General features: G+C 41.0%; 1 protein-coding gene across 1 annotated transcript in view; it reads left to right on the top strand.

The window, feature by feature from the left end:
- Positions 1–1,080: 1,080 nt before the first annotated feature.
- Positions 1,081–19,832, top strand: part of ST6GALNAC3 (ST6 N-acetylgalactosaminide alpha-2,6-sialyltransferase 3) — a gene marked incomplete at its 5' end in the record, with an annotated part of 300,668 nt that continues 281,916 nt past the window's right edge. The window contains one exon of the mRNA XM_081085316.1: positions 1,081–1,269. The remainder of the gene's footprint in view (positions 1,270–19,832) is intronic.

The raw sequence follows: 19,832 nt of genomic DNA, 5'->3' as shown, positions 1-19,832 counted from the left end.
CTTTGGTTTATTATCACCTAGCGAATTCAGTGAATTTCTCAGCTTGGTATCCAAGGCCGTCCTTAGAGTTATCACTTGTGTTTCCAGCATTTTCTAGTTCCCTGTGCCCCAGTAAAACAAAGTGGCATATGGTTAGGAATAACCCCATGTTTCCTTGCCTCTTTGCTCTGTTCCTTCCTCCTAGAAAGCCATGGAGGATATTTTTTAAGCTCAGGCTCAAATACATCTCTGCTTTCCCCAATCAGATAAAGTTGCTCCTGCTCTTGTTCCGTAGCAGCACATTTCGGGGATATTCGTATGATGCTTGCGCGGATTTGTTCCTGCCCTATTGTTAGCTTTTCATGTCTTACTTGTGCATATCTTATAGCACAGGTTAAAGTTTCCTTTGCGTAGAGGGTGCTAGATAAAGGCACAGGATAATGATTGATAGTGGGACTTTGTCTGTAAGAATGCAAAAAACTTACCCATTCATTCATTCATTCATTCACTCAAGCGTTTGTTGGGTGTCTATTCGTATAGTATATAAGGTACTTGGAAACAGAGATCAGTATGACATAGTATATCCCAGTTCTCCAGGAACTCACAATTACATGGAGGGAGAGTCACATAAATAATTGTACAATGAAAAGTGTGCAATAAAAGTGCCTTCAAAGTATGGGAGTAGTTGGACTTCTTACTTCGAGTAGGGTAAATATGTTGGGGACGAAGAGATGATGGTGAGGAGGAAACTGAGCAGTTAACAAGGGCTTCCCATGGTTGGAAATGTCTCTTTTGGATTTGAAAATTGAATAAGAGTTGTCAGGGAAGATAGACAGGTAAGAAAGGGTAGGAATGGAATGGAAAGATAACCCAAGAAAGCTGCTTTGATTACTCTCAGAGGCTTAGCACACTAAGGCAAACTAGTCATCAAATAATTATTTTCTGTTTCCAGATAAAAATATCCTAAATGACAGCCTCCTTTGATACCTGTGAAGGAGAAAGGGAGAGTAATAAAGGAACCTCTGTAACTGTTTTTGGTTGAAAGTCATTCATTCCTTCTTCTCTCTCTCTCTCTTTTTTAAAAATGTTTTATAGAGAAAGTCTGTGATTGCAGTGAGCTTCATAGCAGCGTTTCTCTTCCTGCTGATTGTGCGCCTTGTAAATGAAGTGAATTTCCCATTGCTGCTAAACTGCTTTGGACAACCTGCTACAAAATGGATACCATTCTCCTACACATACAGGCGGCCCCTTCGAACGCACTATGGATACATAAATGTGAGGACGCAAGAGGTAAGACCTCAGAGGGTTATCTGGGATTCGAGGGTATCCATGGTAACAGATTTTCTTTAGGAGCAAGATGCTTTCCAGTCACTGAACTGGCTTTTGCTGCCCCACTGAGCTTCTCTGGGGCCCTGACATTTTCTCTATTCTCATTGTTAGATGGTTACTGACACACGCCTAAAGTCTGCTGGCCCTTCTGATTCACTGGCTTCATGTGGAGTTGAGGAAGCAATTACCTGTTTTCCTGGTGGTTTGTGGCATAACATACACATCTCTCCATTTATTAACTCTGATAAGCAGTGACCAGCTAGAGAAGTAGCTGGTTTTATTTCCTGAGGGTCAACTGGTTGGGGACAGCTCTTTGTAGAATTGCAGAAGAGCATTTATACTTTTGAAAACACTAATTCTGAGACCTGGAGCTAGACAAAGGCCAAGCTGATTTTCAAATTCTCCGTGGCTGCAGAGAAAATGGTATTTAAAGAATTTTCAAATTTAAAGGGCTTAAAATCATTTCAATCCTGTAATCCCTGAACCTTCAAGTCTTTGTAGCCAGTTGGTGGTACAGAAGAGACTGGAGGCATATTGAAAGCGGGGAAGTGCACACTAGACTAGCACTTTCGCAAGCAAGGATTTGTATCGTGGAGTGAAGAAAAAAGTAATGAACCTCACAAAATGTGAGATGTGCACAGAAGTGATTAATAAAAGTGTTATCTCTGTTTGTTTCTATGTAGTGGGGTGAATGTGAGGTTAATATTCATAGATGCAAAGTCCGCATTTGAAGTTGTTGGTAACAAAGGTACAAGTTGTCTGTGTGTCTACATCCCAGAGAAGAGTTTTGGATCAGATCTCATTGAAGGGTCATTTTATGAAGATACTAGAGAGGAAAGTTACGCACAGTACAGAATGCTACTCCTGTTCTGAGTTATTCTTCGCATCCAGGGAGGAGGTGAGAGCTGGCTTTGTACATCCCCTCTTGTAGGCAATATCATACCTGAGTCTTTGCATCTGGTTAATTTGATTTTTTGAAAATAGTTTCTGTATCTGCAGGATTTACAAGCTATTTATTAGACCTTTATAGTTAGAAAGAAAAAGGCACCATTAACGACACATAAATTCTTAGGAGCCTTGCTTGATGTTTATCCTTTAAATGGTTTCAAATTAATTTTTTTAAAAAGGGTCCGTGGCTTGAATTTGTTGCATGTCCTATTAATTGATTTCCTGTATAAAAATGATCTCAGAGAATAGTTTGTCTCGCTCTTGTCTTTGTTACGTTTATTTCTGGCTGTCAATTAGTATTCTGTAACTCTACTGGATCATGTTAACCACTTCACAAGGACCTGTCACAGGCAGAAACACACGCCTGAAGTTTTTCACAAATTCCTCTCAGGAGGGAAATCCACCTCAAATCAAGGACCCTTTCATTTGTTTAAATATTAATGGATTGGATTTTGAAGTGTTAAGGGAAAAAGTGATGTATGGAGGCTGTTATTAAATTAGTCATATTAGCTAAGCTACCTTTGATATTCTTTTGGTGTAGTTTTTAATATGACTTTACACAGGATATTGATAATTATTTTGACCCTACAGAGGCTATTTTTTGGAAGGAAACATAATTACTGCAGAGAGTTTTGTTTGTTTGTTTGTTTGGTATTTTTAGGCTTCAAAAGCACACAGGCATGGCTTGAGTGAAGATAGGGTTAACCATATCAACTAGCAAAGTTATTATGAGGATTAAATAGGGTAAAGTGCATGAGGTGCCCAGTTCCTAGCTGATGTTCAATGAATGAAGATTTTTTTTGTTTTGTTTTGTTTTTTACTTCTCTTATACTTACCAGTTATGACTTGAAGTTCTCAGTATGAATAAACACTAAAAGACCACAGTCCAGAATAACAAACTTTGCATTTAAATTTTAAAGACTTTGAATTCAGGGCAAGTAATTAGAAATCAGGGTTTTGCAAATTAAAACCACAATGAGAAGAGGAAAAAAATGCATATTACTGCACACTAAATATCAAATTGGCAAAAAATTAAGAATCTGATAATACCAAGTGTTGATGAAGGTTTGGAACAAAAAGAACTCTTGTACACTCGTAGGTAGAGTATAAACTGGAACAACCATTTTGGAAAAAACAGCTTCCTATTATCCTGTAAAGTTGAAGATCTACATAACCCATGCCCCCCCAGCATTTCCAGCCATTGATATATTCACATGGCATGCATGGACAGTAGGTAATGCAGCATTGTTCGTGATCACAAGAATCCGGAAACAACCCAGATGTCTATCAGTAGGAAAGTGGGTGAAAATTGCGCTACATGCACTAAAGTACTATACAGCAATAAAAAATGAAGCATGTGACAACATGAATAAGACTTACACAAATATAGTTTTGAGCAAAAGATCCTATATAATAAAAGGCTAATATGCAAATTGTTCCCCTGACTAGGAGTTCGACCAGGAGTTTGACCAGGGGACGTGGCCAGCCAGCCAACTGCCTGTGGCCCCTCCCCCAGCCATCCCCATTCCCATCCCCAATCGCCCCCTCTCCCACCCTGATCAGGGGTGGGGCCAGTTGGCCAACCTCCCACATCCCCTCCCCCTGGCTAACCTGGCCCAATCGGCCCTGATCAGGGCAGGCCAGCCGGACCCCACCAGTGCACGAATTCGTGCATTGGGCCTCTAGTGCAAGAATAAGATAATACACACAAAATGATTCCTTTATAGATCAGAGGAAGAGGCAAAACTAAATGATGTTGCTTAGGTGCATACATATAAGGTGCACCTAAAAAGAAACAAAAAGTAACATAATTATTATCATACAATTGAGAAGAGCAGTTACTCTGAGAAAAATGTGTGGTTTGTGAGCAGTGTGCATTCCTGGGACACCAACAAAGATGCTACCTCTTGATCCAGTTGAAAGTGACATGGGTGTTCACATTCTAAATATTTTTTTAAGTATCCATTCATGTTGTATGCACTTTTCTGCATTTCTATTTTATAATGAAAATTGCAAAATATATTCTGAGCCCAGTAGGATATTTATTGACCAGGAATTACACAAAGCATTTCACCTTATTTAACAGTAAGAAATAACTAAAGAGAAGCAATGAGGCATTAAGCTAGCTAAAACAAACTAGATATATTTACAATTGGCAGTTTCATGTTATGCAAAAAAAAAAACCTAGTAGATATGCAGATAACTTATTCTTGTAGTCTATGCATGATAGAAAGGCCCCATATAACATGAGTGAAGGGGATGAGCAGAAAATTTTGCATGGGAGTTGGAAAACAACATAATACCTAAACAAAATGATGGATTTTCCTCCATCTCAAACGCCTCTAGGTTACATTGACAGGGAAGCAAAATTTGCAGACTGTCTACCTTCCTCTTCATTGATTTCATCTTTTCTTCTCACAGTTCCAACCCCCACCATCCCTATGTCTGTACTTCATTTGTACTCAAATGCTCTGCACATTGGTTCTCACCAAATAATGGCTTCAGGTGCAACCCTACCCAGAGATAGCTGCATTAGATAAGATTCTGGAGGAAAAGGTCTTCAAGAACCAAAATAATACAGCTAAAATGCTAGGTGGTGGATTGGATATTTGGAGAAAATGGCTTCAATAGGGCCCCTCAAAGTTTGCTCCAAAAGCAGCCTATGTCCCCATTCTCACCCAGAGAAGGGTCAATAGCTGTGGCCGAGCTGAGCCAGGTGAGCACCGAGCTCATCTATTTATTTTAAGATCTTGTTTCTCAAGGTTTTCTCAGAAATTTTTCAGAAGAAAGCACATGCTTTCTAGAAACCAGCAGACTTGCAAGAAATATTTTAAACAGGTAGACATATGAGCAATGATTTCTAGATCTACAGTAGCTGCAAACACAATCATTGTTGATGATAGTTTTATTGGTTGATGCTTCAGCTAGGCCAGACATTGCTGTCACTAGACAAAGATTTTTATGAGTGGAAACATATATGAGAAAAAAATGTCTCTCCACTACTGTCAAATGCAAGGTGGGGATGGGGGTGGCTGAATTAGGTTGAAGATTTAGTAGACACAGTGGAGAGCTGGGTTGCTTAGGAGCAAAATCTGATTCTCTGGTTATTTTATTTTATTTTTTTAAATGAGATGAGTTCTGGTCCCTTTGGCTTGGCCCAAGTGAAAGTATAGGCAATCTCATGAATCTGTGACAGTCTGCCCTGAAGGCCTCACATTTAGTAAATTATGCCCAGTTCAAGCTCAGCTTCATTTTATCAATTCACCCAGTTTTTGAATGATCTGTTCCCAAGGAAAGTACAAAAAGTAAAAGATAGGGAACACAGGAAAGATAAACCTGGGACTTGCTTATAGTTTACACTGTTAGAATATTGTTTTCCTAATCCAGACCCATACAAAGGAATATGTTGTGAAAATCATGAGGACTATGATAGAAATAATTGAGCACTGAGATAGAAATAATTAGAATAGAAGGAATTAAATACTCCTCCCACTCTATAATGACCACATATACCATGCATGCAGTTGGTGATTGGCTCCCATCTCTTGCCCTGTCTCCTTCCCTTTCTCAGCCAGTGTGAGCTAAGGTTCTTATATTGGCGGAGGGGAAGTACTGAGAATCAGGGAAGCAAAATGAGTGCCAACTAACAGGATGAGTGCTGGTATCCTGAATTTTGCTGGCCACAGAATTCCTCATCCATTCTATGTTTGAGCCAACAACGCATGAGACAGTGCCAACCCAAAATTTGGACCAGAAGTGATTTAGATTTTGCAAGAGGTCCCATATTTCCCTTTGCTCCCCACCCCCATTAATTTTCTTGCCCACTAGCTTAGCTGCTCAGACTTGCCCTGCCAGGTCATTACTGTATTAATAATGCAACCCTCCATTTAAACAGGATTACATTTAGGGGACCCCACCTGTAACATTAGAGCAGAATCGCTGTATTATTGGTTGACCTTTGACATAGTACAAAACATAACCCCATATGTGTTTGGAAAACGAAATCTCTGCTTAGCAATATTTTGTGAACTCTGCTTTCTCCTTAATGCAAATTTTAATGATTCATTTTGAATTAATTAATTATAGTGGATAGGGAACATATAAACTACTAAGGTACTGTAGGACTTCGTTGAAGGTAATCATTGTTTCTGCCTGTTGTGATCATGGCAAATTTTGAGGGAAAAGAAGAAAATATATTTCAGGCTAGATTTTGTTTGTAGTTTCCAGATATGGAATCAGTTTTCCTGTCATTTTTTGTTGTTGCTGGTGCTGGGTGACCTGGTGTGAAGATAATTCTCTGAGCAAATAACCTGCAACTCATTTGCATGAACTACTAGATAAGAGAATGAAACTCTGACAATCAATAGAATGCCACGTGCAGATGTTTCTGCTGATCAGTGAGGATGACAGATGTCTCCCTCATATCTGATAAGTGAATCTTAGTATGCCAGTGCTGCAGAGGTTTTCTGGTATTTGGTGGAAGAGTGACCTTTTGATGGTCTTCAAATGTGCTAAGTGAAAACACACAAGATTTCCCCAACATAGCAATCAAGTTGTAGGGCGGCATATTGATTTGCTTAATAATTTAATGAGGCCAAAACAGACCTCTTCAAAAATGAGAATGTTTTAAAGTAGACTAAATAAGAATACTTAAGATCAGTTACTATGACAAACAGGCTGCATAAGCCTAATTAAAGATGTGCATAACATATTGATGTTACAATAGATTTTCCCAAGTTGTGGTTATAGCAACAATTAAGGAACAGAGCTGACTTTCTTGGCAATAAAAGCACACACTCCATGCAATCAAACAAATGTCCACATGTAACTAAGCTGACATGAATATATATATAACTATCTCTCTCTCTCTCTCTCTCTCTCTCTCTCTCTCTCTCTCTCTATATATATATATATATATATATATATATTTGAGAATATAGGCTTTGGATTTTATATAAGGCTATTGAGAACAATTATATGCAAATATGTTTCAAAAGCTTAAAACTAATCAATGTCATTGTTAATTAAAAGCTGAATATTCACATTTGTATAATCATAAAGCAAAAGAAATTTCAACTGTTAAATTGTTATAGAAAAGAAAACAACTACATGAACCTCTAAAGATTACTTATTTGGTATGTACATATTGGCTTAATCATTTTTAAGATCATTTATCCATTTCCTAAGTATGAGGGCACATATTTGCTGAGTGGAGACAAGATTATGTTTCTCAGTCTGGTTGTGAAACAGCAACTCCAAACAAAGGCCATTATCTCAAGGCAATCTATGCTCTGCTGGCAAATGAAAAGGTCAGGCATCCCTGTGGCTTAAAACAGATTCAGAAAGCCTTCTTGGGAGAGGTGAGGCATGTAGTAGGAGAAGGATTTGGATGGGATAGAAAGAGAAGAAAAATATAGAGCTGGACATGTAGGAGGGGTTTAATTGTCCCTTGTTCCCTCCTAAGTTCTTTGACTAGTCTCACAATTAAATTGACATGAGTCAGACTACAAAGAGAAAAACAAGTTTGATTTCATGCAGGACCCCTACAAAAATCTGAGATTCAAAAGGCAGCCAGGCACTTGAGGCTTCTATACTCCCATGAGCGAAGAAAAAGAGTGGGGGTCTGGGCTTCAGAGGAGAGGAGGGCAATTCATAGGAAGATAGGAAGAGCAGATGTTTGGTATAAGCATACACATGTTTGCCTCCCATGCAGATAGGTTTCTCAGATGAAAAAGTGACCTCTGGTAATAGCTCTCTTGTAATGCACATTTCCCGTACAAAAGAGTAACTTCTACTCTGTTTTCAAAGTCTCTCCTGTGTCTGCAGCTCAGAAGAATCCCCATGCTGAAGAGGCACATCACGGGGTGGCATTCTTTTCTTTATTGATTTCAGAGAGAAAGGAAGGGAAAGGGAGAGAGAAATAGAAACATCAATGATGAGAGAGAATCATTGATCAGCTGCCTCATGCAAGTCCTCTACTGGGGATTGAGCCCACAACCCAGGCATGACCTCCTGGTTCATAGGTGGATGCTCAACCACTGAACCACACCAGCCAGATGGAATGACACATTCTGCCACCCCTCAGGAAAAGAGCAAAAGCAAAAGTTCGGAACACACACTGTCCATTTTCCTTCAGCATATACCACTCCCAGCAGGCCATGGGTACTACATTAGAAGTCACAATCAGCTCCTGGCTGTGTTGGTAATCACCATGGCCTCACACTCCATCCATCCATTTCTTACCTCTCTCTGGTTCCATTACCCTTTGTCCTAATCTCTGGGCTCCTCATTTTGTTTAGCTAATTATCCAGTCTTAGAGAGACCTTACCTTGGTCCTGCCAACCTGAAAACTATATAGGAAGCCAGGCCACTTATGTACCCCAACATGGAAGTGGCATCCCATGCCCAGGAGACACTGCCACATGTCTGCATGATCCTCTGTCTTTCCAGAGAAGGAAATAAGACACATAGGGGGGTAATAAACAGGCTCCTCTGATTGAAATGCAACTTACTCTGGGGTATAGAGGATAGAAAAGAATTCATTAGGTAATTATGATTTTGGAATGTGAATAGAATCACTGGAAAGGGAAAAGCCAACTCATACTTGAAAAACAGTAATACATATAATATATTCATGAATAACTATGTCCATATTCATGCACTAATTTATAGAAATATACAGAAAATCCAACCATCCATATACACATATATGCAGCAATATATACATATACACATGCTCACAGAGCAATATATATTTTCTTAAATATAAACACACACTATATTCTTATGTACTTCATTATAAAATAAAACTAGAGGCCTGGTGCATGAATTCATGCATGGATAGGGTCCCTTGTGGAGGCCTGCAGGGATCAGGGCCCCAGCTCAAGCCTCCAGGCTTATAGCCCCAGCTCGCGCCACCAGCCTCACAGCCCTGCGGCCCCACCGGGCACCCCACATTGGCTTGGCGCCACCCGCTCATCTGCTCCACCATCCCACCGTGGTCCTGCTCTCATCGGGGTCCATCAGGGCCAGCAGCACCTCCACTGTCGCCCGCTGCCAGAGCCACATCACAGACAACCGCCATATTTCACACCGCCCCCTGGTGTTCAGCGCACATCATAGCGAACAGTCAAACTCCCGGTCGAACAATTTACATTGCATATTAGGCTTTTATTTTATAGGATGGTTAACATGTGTAATTCCCCAGTTAGGTATATATAGTGCCTCTTGTGCTTCCTTATTCTCCACCTCCCCTTTATTGCAGAAACAGTCCCTTCCCTCCTCACCAGAGGGGTGTGCAGAAGATTCAGGCTAGTGATTGGCTAAATGAGGGATTGGTCAAGAGGTAGATGCATGCCCCAAAATGGGCCATTCTGAACCCTTCCCAGATTTTACTGTTCTAAGTAATGCTGTGGGGAAAGATCCTCTTTTCTTATTAGTAGTGTGTTGAGATGTGCATCTCTGAGTGTCAGTGGCTGTGCTCCTTGGGGAGAATGGGACCAAAACATTGAGAGAGGCACTAGCCAGGGGCAGAGCTAAAGTGAGAGCCTGGACAATTCTCTAGTGCCAAGCCCAGCCGTTCTTGAAGGCATTCTACCTCCCTTGATCTGGGGAGGTAAGCCAGTGAAATCTTTTTTCATGTCTTCTAGTTTGAACTATATTTCGGTCACTTGCAACCAAATGAGTCCTAGCTGATATGTACATTATACGTTATAGTTATTTTACAACAACCACCACAGAACATGCTGAAACTCATCTTTCAACAAGGTGCTGGCTGGGAGAGCCATCTTTCCAAATCCATACCTGAAAACTGCTGGGAAGCGGAGCAGGAGGTCACATCTGTCAGTCCATTGGCCGGCCCAGGCGTCCACAGAGATGTGTGCTCTATATCCTCCTGCTGAGGCACGTATGTGTAGGAAATGAGCTTATCTTTTGAAAAAGGGAAGTAAAGGTCACACTTTTCCAAGGTCCTAAACCAGAAAATGTCTGGACAAGACTGACAACTACTGAATTTCTAATCCTACGCAATTGATAGATCACACACTTTTCATTTTAATTATTCAGAAGAAATCGTCCCTATTGCTATGAGGCGTCATCAGTCAAAATAGATTTTCACTTTACAAATCACATCTGTTATTGATGAAAGATCCATTATTATAGTTTTCAAGGTTTCAATTGGTTCCCCCAGAAAATATAAGAGGACTTGATTCATTGCAGAACCTTAGGTAGAAAAATGCCCTTTTACTAACTGTCATCTTAATAACACTTCACGGGAGCCTGTTAGACATTCAGATATCAAATTTCCTCACCTGAGATAAGCAAAGCAAAGCAAAACAGAGCACCCAACAAAGAGCACCCTGATTTGAGAGTTGAAAAAGATGAGAGAAGTAGCTGTCCACCATGGTAAGAGTTTTTGTTCAGCTTTTCTCAAGTTCCAGTTAAATAACCTGACAGAGTAGGTAGAAAAGAAAACAAACCAAAAAAAAAAAAAAATTCACCAAGTGGCTGTTAGTATTAACCATGATTATTAGTCACCAAATACTTAATAAGTGCTCACTCTGTTCCAGATAAAGTCTTAAGGCTCAGCAATGAACCCCACTTTAAAGAAAAATTAAAATTGGGGTTCACCAAGGAAGAGAATAAGACAGACTGGCTTGCAATTATCCTAGAAAATACCACCCAGGGGGGCATAGACATTTCAGCTAACAGATTCATTATTTTGCTGTTAAGAATAGTGAACATTCAAGTAACTTCAATTAAACAATTGTATTCAATGACTGGCAGATAATTTGCCACTAAGTAGATGGCATCAAATTGTGATTTCTCATTTCCCAGAGTAGACTTACAAAGGCTTACTTACAAATGAAAAATATTCATTAAAGACTTTTTTACCTCAAAATTAGCTATATGACTCCTATATCAAATGTTATCCCACAAGGCTTTGAAAATGGTATACCTGGTTAATCGAGTAATCTGGCTTATAGAAATGTTTTAAGTAGTAAAAGGAAAATGAAATTGAGTTCTGATATGGCAATATAGTGGTCTAAGATAGCATGACAGTTGTCTTGCTGTATAATACCAGGGCCTGCTGGATAAGATAGGATACGTTATTTAAGGCCCAGATGGCCTTGCACGAAAGAAGGGAAATCTTCAGGCACCAGCAACTGAGAAGGTATGGAAAGAGACGAAAGCATGAAAGCTGATAGTGTGGCTTCCTGGGGGTTTATCAGTAACCATCAAAACTGAGGGAATGGATAATATCAACCCTGCAAGACAGAAGGCAAGCCTGGGTTCAGCAGAAGCAGAGGCTGAGATAAGCCAGCGCCACCCCGCCCACGCCACCCCTCCCCCCAACCAATCACACTGAAAGCTGGGACTTGACCAGCTCTGCCCTAATAAAAGGCTAGGCTAGGAAACAAACAAGCAATCACATGAAAACAGTCACAGAGAACAGATAAGGAAGCTTATTTATATCTTTAGTCTTTGGATAACAAAACATTACCCCTGGAAATTAATTTTAGACTTTGAGTAAAGCTGATTATCCTCCATAAGGTGGGTGGGTCTTATCTAATCAGTTGAAGGCCCAGTAGAACCAAAATATATGTATTTTATCATATTTTTTTTTAATTCTTTTTTTTTTTAATGATGGAAACAGCTCTGGAATATTTCACAGATAATATTGCTTAAAAACTAAAGTACTTAATTCTTGTAACTTTTTTTGTAATAAATGCAATACATACTCATTGTAGAAAAACTGGAAAACATGTTTAAAGAAAAGGTCACCTAAAATGTACCTCTCCAATATAGCCCAGGACACTTAATGTCTTTAGCTATTTTCTCCAAACCTTCTGTCTCTGTCTACATTTAGAGTTGACATAATGCCGGGGTCCTGCCCCAGCGGGTCCAGGGGTTCCCAAAGGTGTGGACAGAGTCGGCAAAGAAGGAGTGACACGGAGACAGCGTTCAGTTGATCAGCAGCCTAGCCAGGATCTCTAGCCAAGTTCTGGTCTCGATCTCCAGAGAGGTTCTGCTTAGGGTCTCCAGCCAGGATCTCCAGCCAAGTTCTGGTCTCGATCTCCAGAGAGGTTCTGCTTAGGGTCTCCAGCCAGGTTCTGTGTCCATGTTCTCTTGCTAGGTTCTCCAGGTTCTCCAGCCAGGTTCTGTAGCCATGTTCCCTCGCTAGGTTCTCCAGCCAGGCTCTGTCCAGGTTCTCCAGCCAGGTTCAGTCACCAGGTTCTAGTCAGGTTCTCTTGCTAATTTCTGTAGTCAGGTTCAGTCCAGGATCTTTTGCCATGTTCTCTCGCTAGGCTCTGTCTCTAGGTTCTGAGGCCAGTTTCTGTCCAGGATCTTTTGCCATGTTCTCTCCAGCGAAGTTCTTCTGTCTCTAGAGAATGTTCTGTGTAGGTTCTGTGCCTAGGTTCTGTCTCTCTCTCTGTCTCTTTCTGTCTTGTTACATCTGTATTTATACCAGTTGATTCAATCCTATCAATCTCTATTACAAAGGTTAGGGCGTTTCTTATCTCCATTCCAGGGAGTAAAGATTATGTAGCTTAAGCATGATTGTTTGTAGTAAAAGTGATTAACTACCCGCCTGGCACTTATTTAAGGAGTTTTATCACCTCCCTGACTTCAGGGGAAAATCCCTACCTGGGGAAACAACCTTTCTCAGAGACCTTGGTTAAAACACATAGTGCCAAGAAGGTGAGCAAACATATTAAGAGCAGTATGCCATATATGCCAGGTCCCTTGAAACAGCAAGCATGGACCGGCTCCCGGCAAATTCCCCCTTTTTTATTTTTTTTAAAAGCGGGCATTAAAAAGAAAAACCCGAAATGCTCTCTTGTATCCATTTTAAGAGTAGGATTGGCGCTTTCCGCTATTACCTGAGTCCTGATCTATCACCCCAGGGAGAGCTTGCCAATCCTGCACTTTCCCGGGGTGGAAAGGCTGCAGTGGGGTTAAGGATAAGGCTCCTTGGGCCTACCTTCTCCCATGCCTCTACATTTACCTTTTGGGCACCTTTCCTTCCTCAGAAAAGCATGGACATATTTCTTGTATAAAATGTTCCATCTGACTGGGAGTAACCTTAATTCCTCTGCTAGCAAGCATATGTGTTAAAAGATCAATACAGAGTCTTCTTTCTTTGGACTCAGTATGGCATATCTTCTCAATCTAAGTTCTGTACTATCCACCTTCTTACCCTGCTTATCCTCTGTAGGGGGGTCTGCAGTACCCTGGTGGAGTCCTATCCGTCCCGAGTGTGGGGCTCTCAATGAGGGGGGGGGTGGGGCTTACCTAGGGGAATCCTGTTCCAGGAGTTCCCAAAGGTGTGGACGGAGTCAGCGAAGACTATCCACCCTCTTCCTACGGTAGAGTCCGATCCGTCCCGAGTGTGGGGCGCTTACCTAGGGGTCCCTGTTCGGGTGCCATATGCCGGGGTCCTGCCCCAGCGGGTCCAGGGGTTCCCAAGGTGTGGACGGAGTCGGCAAAGAAGGAGTGACACGGAGACAGCGTTCAGTTGATCAGCAGCCTAGCCAGGATCTCCAGCCATATTCTGGTCTCGATCTCCAGAGAGGTTCTGCTTAGGATCTCCAGCCAGGTTCTGTGTCCATGTTCTCTTGCTAGGTTCTCCAGGTTCTCCAGCCAGGTTCTGTAGCCATGTTCCCTCGCTAGGTTCTCCAGCCAGGCTCTGTCCAGGTTCTCCAGCCAGGTTCAGTCACCAGGTTCTAGTCAGGTTCTCTTGCCAATTTCTGTAGTCAGGTTCAGTCCAGGATCTTTTGCCATGTTCTCTCGCTAGGCTCTGTCTCTAGGTTCTGAGGCCAGTTTCTGTCCAGGATCTTTTGCCATGTTCTCTCCAGCGAAGTTCTTCTGTCTCTAGAGAATGTTCTGTGTAGGTTCTGTGCCTAGGTTCTGTCTCTCTCTCTCTTTCTTCTTACATCTGTATTTATACCAGTTGATTCCAATCCTATCAATCTCTATTTCAAAGGTTAGGGTGTTTCTTATCTCCATTCCAGGGAGTAAAGATTATGTAGCTTAAGCATGATTGTTCATAGTTAAAGTGATTAATTACCCGCCTGGCACTTAGTTAAGAGGTTTTATTCCCTCCCTAACTTCAGGGGAAAATCCCTACCTGGGGAAACAACCTTTCTCAGAGACCTTGGTTAAAACACATAGTGCCAAGAAGGTGAGCAAACATATTAAGAACAGTATGCCATATATGCCAGGTCCCTTGAAACAGCAAGCATGGACCGGCTCCCGGCAACATAATCCTCTACATATGCTTCTCTATCTCACTTATTACCATTTAACATTATGAAAACATGTTCTGTACTTTAGGACAAAAAAGTATTTTCTTCTTTGCAATTACAAAGCATTGCCTAGTGCCCAGCATGTAGTGGATTCAACAAGTGTGATCCAATGAACTTTCTGACTTGAACTGACAACCCCTTCCTGAAACCACTTAATGGAACTTGCTGACCAACGCAATTTCAGTATCTTCTGTTGCCCTCACAGGACAACTAAAATTACTGGCAAAGAGTCACCGATCTCTGGCCTTGGAAAATTAGTTAAATCAGTAAAATAGTATGCAGTCTGTAAGGACTAAAAGAGATAATGACACGTGTAGTTTTTAAGCACACAAGTTCACTATCCCTTATCCCAAATCCTTTGGGCCAGTTACAGTTTGGAATTTGGAATTCTTCCGTTGGGGATGAGGATAGAGCAGATGAGCAGTATATTATGAAACACCACAACTGGCTAGAGGGCAATGCATTGCAATCAAACAGGAATAGCGAAGCATTTTTATAGCAAGTCATGTGAATAACAACAATAAGTAGACCCTCTCCTTGAGCTTTACAAGTGTTCATGGTGCATTATAAGAATCCCTTGCGTCTGGGTTGTGGAAACACCCTCCAGAGGAGTTTCAATCCTTTCAGCTCTAGCTGAGGACCAAATTTTGGTTGATTTCCCAGCTTGCAGGGTTCCTAGAAAATGCACGTAGTAAAATTCAAGCTGACCACTGCGGTCCAGAAAACAAATTCATAGACAACCTGCAGAATAATGTTTGACCAAATACCTGGGCATTATGGCCTGGCCAAGTTGACAAATAAATGAACCATGACAGTGTATAAGGCTTTTAATGAATCATTAAAATGTTCTCACAAGTAGTCTCTAGGTTATGTAAAGTCATTTTCCCATATTGTAGACGAGGAAATTGAGACTAGGACAGGATATACAACTTGCTCCAAGTCATACTTGCTCAAAATGGCAGGACTAAATCTTGAAATCCAGATGTCAGAGCCCCAGATTTTAGTCATATGGTCAAAGAAAGAGCATCCAATGTGTTGCCACGTTGTTTTCTATAGTGGCCCTGCTTCCTTTGCACAGTTAAACTGCCTGTATCTCTATATGTAATTTAATCTTGATGGCTTTTGTTGAGTTGGGTGCCAAATATTAGAGTTGAAATTTTACTTAGTGCTTGTTATGAGCTGCTGTAAGTCAATTATCTTGTTGCAGCCCACATCTGGACAGAGTACAATCATGCAGCTCCCCCCTCCCCATGACTTTTTACTCTATTGTACTGATAGGCATAACAACCGCAGCATTACCATTCTTGCTGTCTTGTTGATGAACTGATTTCATGTTTCTCTCTTTACGTTTTTCAAAAGATACAGTGCTTTTTAGGGGTTACTTAAGCTATGTTCCAAAAGCAGAATGGTTGATTGCTGTGTTTCATCCTGGCTGCCCTGTATTCTTGAAATATGTACTTTCAGACAGGATGTGTTGAGGACAGCCTTTCAGAGGGAAATGTTGACTTTCCCAGATTAAAGAACAGGTTAAAATACAGTCTCTTGATTTTAAATTAGGTAAAAATTAATATTGTTTGTCAGAAATCCACTGAGGATGAAAATGAGACAGAGTTTTAGGTGCTGAGCTATGTGCCAAATAGCCCTTGTGTTGTTGTTTTTGTTAATCCTCACCCAAGGTTATTTTCCCATTGATTTTTAGAGAGAGTGGAAGGGAGGGGGAGAGACACACACAGAGAGAAACATTGATATGAGAAAGACACATTCATTGGTTGCCCCCAGCACCAGGGCAGGGCATCGAGCCTGCATCCAAGGTATGTGCCCTTGACAGGACTCAAACCCAGGACCCTTCAGTTCTCAGGCCAATGCTCTAGCCACTGAGCCAAACTGGCTAGGGTTTGTGTTTCTTTCTTGAACATCTTCTTCAAAGAAACAACTGTCTTTGATATCTCTGGGAGCCACATGAATATGACTTGACTCCAATTGCCCTCATCATCTTCAGAGTTTATTTATTTATTTAGTGCATGGGTCTGTGATCATTTTGCTCATTTACTTCTCGAAACTGGCATGATCGTTGTAAATCTCCTTTTCATTAAATAACCCACTCTCAGGCCGTTGTTATTATTCCAATTTAGAGTTTTGGAATGGAGTCACCTAATACGAGGTCAATCAGCCCTCCGGTGAGTGGTGTGCTTGTGTTAAAAATTCTTATGCTGACAAAAGCACAGGAATCATGGCAACGGAATAATATTCACCATCCGAGCCACCTTGACATTTTCCTGCTAGTAGGAAGCTTTCTTTTTTCATTTTTTGCTTTTAACATAGAAGAATGCATTTTAAATTCTGTAGCCTACATAATCATGCCCATGAGCTTTCTCTTTTCAATGCATCTTGCCCCCATCACTAGTTTTCTCTGTAAGTGATGTTAAGTATGCAGAAAGCCAATTAGGAGATTCCACTTAGGATTCCTTCTCTTAACTGTATCTCAAAACTTATGTGGTATAACTGCTAGCAAAAAGACATGAGAAGAAGAATAATGTATTCTATATTGGACCTTCAATTTCTCAACTTTATGCCTTAGTTCAAACTGGGAAGTTTCTCTCTGCTATCTCTATGTAGAAAATCTACCCATTCCTCAAAGCCCAGTCCAAAGTCCTTTCCCTTCATGCTGATTTGCATAATTCTCCTTAGAAGTCACAGCTTCTTCCTACGATCCCTTTCAACATTTTTTTTTATGGTAAGTAATAATGACAAATACTTGTATTATGCTTTGCAAAATTTATGGACATATTATTCCATTTAATAAATAATTCCGTGATTTTGATATTATCCTCCATTTTAAACTGAGAATGTTAAACAAATGGAGAACAGAGAGGCTGAGGAATTTGTTTTATGCCACAGAGCTGTCCTCTGTCTTTACCATCAAATCTCTTTATTTGCCAGTTATATCCTGTTGGATTCCAACCATCAGCATCATTTTAGCCAACACTGTTGAAGACTTCCCTTTGTCAGGCATCCTTCTAAGTTGTTCTTATGTAGCAGAAGCAGCAGCAGTAATTCCTGACACCTCCTTGCTAGATACTCAGTTTTCAAAGTAGCTCTGGGCAATAGGTACCGTTATTATCCTGGCATTTACAAACGAGTCATCCAAGAGTTGGGGAAGTTTAGTAACTTATTCGGGGAGCATCACTGTCTTTCCATATCACGAATCTGATCTGTAGTCAGTGAAAATGCTGCAAAAACTCACAACTGCCAGTCACCACCCTTCAGCCACCATTGCTACAGGAAGATTGAGCGCCATCTCCTTCTGCACTTACAGTATTTCATGAATGTATTCCATTGGGAGAATCTTAATAACATCTGGCACTATAGTGGCAAGGCAGTTTGGGAAATATAATTAGCTTTCCAGCCCCTGCTACACAGAATGGGGGAAGAAAACATGGAAGAAGATAAAAATGGATACTGAATACCAATGGACGATATCAGCGTCACTATGATAAAGATGTGAGACTATTGGCCACTCATTTTGAGTACGAATCTGGTAAGATGGTCATCGAATATTTAGATGTGCAGTGGTTTCACCTCATCTGTGGGGGGAGATGAACAACCACATGGTTCCATGTCACAAAGAATGATTACTTGTTAATGATCAGTGAATTCTGGGTCATTAACCCAGAAGAAAGGAGTGGGTGTTTAATACAGCTTCTGAGGAGAAGCTTATTCTCTCCTTAATGGAAAATTAAGCAGGTAAACCAATACCCATAGGACTATCCAGATGTGTTCCTATTGGCCAGCCACTCAGTGGATATGTAGCTATCCAAATACTTTCTTAATCCTTCAACTCTAAATCACGATGGGGGAGAACCTCTGCTCCCCCTTTCCTGCTCAAATGCTATCCCATTACTCCTTGCCCAGACCATTTCTGCAACTTATCTATTTAAATACTGGAGAAGTTGTCCTCAATTCCTCACATGCCCAATAGCTTACAAGTTCCCATTCTAGTAATGGCCCTAGCATAGAAATAAATGCCCATCATGGTATTTTCCTCACTACCTCCAATTGATTAGGGAAGAGTTTGCTTTGATGAGTATCTATCTCAGGTGGGCTTTTGTTTGAAAAAGTATCAATACTCATTTCATGAGGAATAAATGTAAATGTTGACATTTATTTACCAAACAGAGTGATTGCTTAAAAATTACTAGCTAATAATCGCCCTATTTTTCAGTATATTCTATCTTTTCCGATTATTGTTCTCTTTTTGTAAAGAAACCTGCTTAGAGTATCTCATGGATTTTTCTCCCTCAAGTGTGCTTTCCAGGAGTTTCCTGCAGGATTGATTGGAACACAAGGATTTCAGTTCGTGGCATCCTGTTAATCAGCTCAGATTTGTTAAAGTCATTAGTGTTACAAATTTTCTTGAACTCACAATTTTCCTTACCCAGGGTTAATTCTGCAGCAGTGTGTTAGTGTGGGCAGGGAATCTTCCATCAACTCTGTGTTCTTAATGGAGTTTCCTGGGTTAATGACGGTGGGGATCCCCGGAGGGAAAATAAGGCATTTGGTTCAGACAACTCATGGGAGCTGAACCTTGCTGAATGCTCTTCTGGGGGCTTCCTCGCCGATCTGTCAACAACTGGTGCCTGCACCCCATCAATTCCTCTTCACTGAAGCCTTGCCACACGGTGTATGTTATTTACCCCATTGTTTCCTTTTTCTCGTTTTCTGATTCTTGAAAAAGACCCAAAAACGTTTGGAAAAGTTGGGACTCAGCAAATTGTAAGATTCATTTTCCTATGTTAGTCCCCATAATCTTCAGATTGCGATAAGGTACTTAACTTCACTGAGCTCTCAGTTGCCTCCTGTAGAACAGTCAGTCGATACCACTTCCTCGGGAAGAGGCCAGACCATGATCGCTCAGGTTTTCACCATGTTGAGGCTGTGCTGCGTGTTTCAGAGCTGGTGGCACTCCTGAGGTAGTGGATGAGGTGGTTACAAGGTTAGAGCTTGTGTTAGCAATCGATCCAGGTAAGTCTTTAGGACCATTCGGTCTACAGTCTCTGACAACTGTCCATCTCTTGGCTCATCTCTCATTGCACCCACTCCCTGTGGTGCCCGATGCTTCAGCCATGCTGCATCAGTTTGAATTCCAAAATAACAATATATTTTATACCTTTATGGATTTTCAAATGCTTGCCCCTCCTCTCATTTGCCTGGTGATCTATTCACCCTCCAGGCCTTTTCTGATGACCTCTTTCTGCTTTGTGTCCTAGT

Source organism: Myotis nattereri (genome assembly GCF_964212035.1).
Source record: "Myotis nattereri genome assembly, chromosome: 3".
Taxonomy (NCBI): Eukaryota; Metazoa; Chordata; class Mammalia; order Chiroptera; family Vespertilionidae; genus Myotis; species Myotis nattereri.
Note: the sequence above shows the minus strand (reverse complement) of the source record. Positions and strands in the feature narration are given on the sequence as shown.